The 4,403-nt window shown below is 43.6% G+C and overlaps 1 pseudogene; it reads right to left on the bottom strand.

Annotated features, from left to right (window-relative positions):
* Positions 1–1,959: 1,959 nt before the first annotated feature.
* Positions 1,960–2,086, bottom strand: LOC122445660 (annotated as a pseudogene).
* Between the last annotated feature and the right edge of the window lie 2,317 nt (positions 2,087–4,403).

Here is a 4,403-nt window from a genome sequence, read left to right as displayed (position 1 = left end):
TCAGCCCTTCTCTTCCCTGCTAGCCCTGTGTAATCACTAATCTGCTTTCTGCCTGCCTATTCTGGGCTTTTCCCATGAACAGAAGTGTATCATTTTTTGTTTGGTTGTTCAGTTGCTCCATCACTCTTTGTGGCTCCCATGGACTGTAGCACACAAGTCTTCTCTGTCCTTAGCTATCTCCCAGAGTTTGCTCAAAACTCACGTCCATTGAGTCAGTGATGCCATCCAACCATCTCATCCTGTCGTCCCCTTCTCCTCCTGCCCTCAGTCTTTTCCGGCATCAGGGTCTTTATTAATGAGTTGGCTCTTCCCATCAGGTGGCCAAAGTATTGGAGCTTCAGCTTCAGCATCAGTCCTTCCAATGAATATTCAGGACTGATTTCCTTTAGGATTGACTAGTTTGATCTCCTTGCAGTCCAAGGGACTCTCAAGAGTCTTCTCCAACACCACAGTTTGAAAGCATCAATTCTTCACCACTCAGCTTTCTTTATGGTCCAACTCTCACATCTGTCCATGACGACTGGAAAAACCATAACTTTGACTATACAGACCTTTGTCAGCGAAGTGACGATCTCTGCTTTTTAATACACTGTCTGGGTATGTCATAATAGCTTTTCTTCCAAGGAGCAAGAGTCTTTTGTGATTGGCTTCTTTCACTCAGCCTACTCTTCTCAAGGATCATCCAGGTTGTAACCTGTGTCAGCATTTCGTTTTTCTTTATGGCCAAAATATATTTTATTATATCCAATCGTTTGGTTTCTGTTGGCAGCTATCTGTGAAACGTCTGGCCTGTGATTGAGTCTTATAGCATCTTTAACGCCTAGAGAGGGCTGACTGGTGATGCTCTTTTCCTGGACCAGCCTGAGTGGCAGAGGAAGACAGAAAGCCAGTTGGGTAGGAGGTGCCCCAGCCTGTGCCAGACGGTCCGTCACAGGGCTGCGTTCAGATCTCCTCTGCCCTTCTCCCACGGTGGCTGTCCCAGCAGTGGGCCACCCCAGGAACAGCTGGGTCTTCCTCGTTGGGGAGAGAGGAGGAGATCAAGGAAGCCCTTCCCTCTTTGAGCTTGAACACACTCGATAACGAGGGAGAAGAATATTTGAGGAAACTAGCCGATTGTGTCTTGTTCCTTTATTTTCACCCTCAACTTTGGTGTTTGTATAGAACAACAAGTAAACTATTTCCCCACAAAAACCACCTGATCTGGTTTAATTAAAAAAAAATTGACCTTTTATTCATTCATTCACTCACTCATTCATTTCAGTTTTATTGAGGTAGAGTTGGCATAATTTGACATTTTAATTTGACATTTTATTTTGACAGGGAAGTAGGATTTAGTGGTGAGCGTGAGTGAGCAGGGGAAAGCACCAAGGCTCTCATGAGTGCAGGCCCACCATTGGTCTGGGGGGCCATAATTAAGGATGTATTTGACCCCTCATATCTTTCCTGGTGGCTCAAATGGTAAAGCGTCTGCCTATAATGCGGGTAGGCCCGGGTTCAATCCCTGGGTCGGGAAGATCCCCTGGAGAAGGAAGTGGCAACCCACTCCAGTACTCTTGCGTGGAAAACCCCATGGAGAGGGGAGCCTGGCAGGCCACAGTCCTTGGGGGTGCAAAGAGTCATCGTGTCTGACTCAGAGACTTCACTTTTCACTTTGACCCCTTGGCCATCTGGGATGAGCCACTTTTCTGCCATCATGTTTTCAGGTTCATCCACGTTAATCTTAGCAAATTCCTGCTTCTTGGAGATGTGGACCTCCCGTCAGCCAGGGAACTTGAACTTGGCCTTGCAGAGGGCCTCAGTCACATGCTCCTTGTTCTGCAGCTTGATGTGGGTGGACTTTATGATTTGGCCAGTGTGGACCCTGGCCACTGTGCCCTGGGGCTTTCCAAAGGCACCGTGCATACCTGTCTGCAGCCAAGATTGAGGCCAGCAGGCCAGTCTCAAATGTCCCCTGGAAAGGGCTGTTTCCAAGGTCCCTTAGGGCAACCCACACAAGCAACAGGCTGCATATACTACCCGACATTTGCAGTCACTGCACACCAAGCCCCCAAGGGGAATGGAGCATAGTTGGCTTAATTGGCTGCATATATAATTTGACATTTTAAAAATGATTTGTCAGTATGACTTGCACATTTGAATACTTATTTCTAAAGGCTTTTAAACACTGTATTTGTTCTCAAAACAGCAGCCAGAGGGATCCTGTTAAAACATCTGTCAGACCTTCTCTCCTCAGCTGAAGCCCTCCAGTGGCCCACGGTGACTCAGAGGAAGAACTTGAGGCCCCCCCAGTTTCCCCTCCCTACTCTGAGGCCTCCATCTCTCAGATCTCTCCTCTTGCCCCAGTCCTGCTGATCCTCAGGGCACCAGCTGGCCTCCTCCAAACACCAGACAGGATCCTCCCTCTCCTGGGAAACCTCTTCCCACGTCTAAAATTTAATCCATTTTTCATCTGACACAGCCTGGCTTTTTTTTCCCCTAAAGCCCTTGTCGTTATGTAATTTTCCTTTGACATTTTCCTTTTTTACCCTGTTCACCCTCCCTGAATATTCATTGAAAGGACTGATGCTGAAGCTGAAGCCCCAATACTTTGGACACCTGATGCAAAGAGCCAACTCATTGGAAAACACCCTGATGCTGGGAAAGATTGAAGGCAGGAGGAGAAGGGGACGACAGAGGATGAGATGGTTGGATGGCATCACTGCCTTGAAGGACATGAGTCTGAGCAAGCTCTGGGAGTTGGTGATGGACAGGGAGGCCTGGCGTGCTGCAGTCCATAGGGTCACAAAGAGTCGGGCACGACTGAGCGGCAGAACAACAACTCTTCTTCTCCCCTGCATGAATTCTATTCCAGTAGGGCAGGGTTGTGTCAATTTCAGGCACTACTTTTCTGCAGAACAATCCTAACATGGTACTCAATAAATATTTATTGGGTAAACGACACTCATGAATTCCAGGGAATTCCAGGGAATTTTTGTCACCTTTTTGAGGAACAAGTATAACGTTAGTTTGTACGTAAGGATACAGTTGTTAAAAGTTTTACCAATAAAAAGGAATAAATACATTATGTGAAATTGTTCATGTTTTTAAATTTTATTTTATATTGGAGTTTAGTTGATTTACAGTGTTGAGTTAGTTTCAGGTGTAACAGCAAATTGATTCATTTATATTGATATTAATACATATACATATATCTGTTCTTTTTCAAATTTTTTAGCATTTACATTATTACAGATTATTGAGTAGACCTCCCTGTGCTATAGAGTAGGCCATTGTTGGTTATCTATTGTAAATACAGTAGTGTGTAGGCATTAATCGCAAACTTCTAATTTATCTTTCCCATGCCCCATCTTTCCTCTGTTGCTAACCATAAGTTCCTTTTTGCAGCCTGCAAGTCTGTTTCTGTTATGTAAATTAAGTTCACTTATATCATTTTTAAGATTTCACATAGAAAGTGAATAGTCTTCTTTCTCTGTCTGACTTCATTTAGTATGGTAATCTCTAGGTTCATCCATGTTGCCGCAAATGGCATTATTTTATTCTTCTTCATGACTGAGTAGTATTCCATTGCATATATACCACTCTTCTTTAACCATTCCTGTATTGATAGACATTTAGGCTGCTTCCTTGTCTTGGCTATTGTAAATAGTGCTGCAATGAACATTAGGGTGCATGTATTATTTGAATTAGAATTTTGTCCAGTATATGCCCGGGAGCAGGATTGTTGGGTCATATGTTAGCCCAATTTTTAGTTGTTCAGTGGCCATTTATAGTACACTGCTGAAACAATGAAAACCAGAATAGTGGCAGACCTTGTGTTTACATACTACTTTATGATTTTCCTAGGCTTACTTCCTATGAAATTACTTATTTTGGATAGCAGTACTATTTCCAGTTTAAATGACTTGCTCCAAGTCACAGAAGTTGCTGACACCTTGATCTTGGACTTCTGGCCACCAGACCTGTCAGAGAATTAATGTCTACTTTTTCAAGCCACTGAGTTTGTGGTACAGAAGCCACAGGAAACTCATGCAACCTTTTTTTCTGAGACAAGATGCTGAAAGAAGAGAAATAAGCCACCAGGGCTGAAGTTAAGGGATGGGAATCTTTCTAAGAAAGTGAAGGGTCTCAGTAGGAGTAAGGAAGTTTTGAGTGCATTGAAAACATAGGATAAAGAGTAAAAAAAGTTCAATTAGGCAGTGACTTGTGTCTCTGACCTTCTCTACAAGAAAACGAGAAAAGGAGGCTCATGAAACTGCTTTCTTGAACACTCCAGCCAGTGGGGCCAATGTGCATTTATGGTGATAACTACATGTTGAAATCTTAAGTACAGTCTTAGAGGTGAGGCACCATCTCCTATTCATGTGGAAAAAATCATCAAAATAAAAAGAATAAGAGCTTAGAAT

This window comes from Cervus canadensis, chromosome 7 (genome assembly GCF_019320065.1).
Source record: "Cervus canadensis isolate Bull #8, Minnesota chromosome 7, ASM1932006v1, whole genome shotgun sequence".
Taxonomy (NCBI): domain Eukaryota; kingdom Metazoa; phylum Chordata; class Mammalia; order Artiodactyla; family Cervidae; genus Cervus; species Cervus canadensis.
This window is presented reverse-complemented; position numbering and strand designations above follow the sequence as displayed.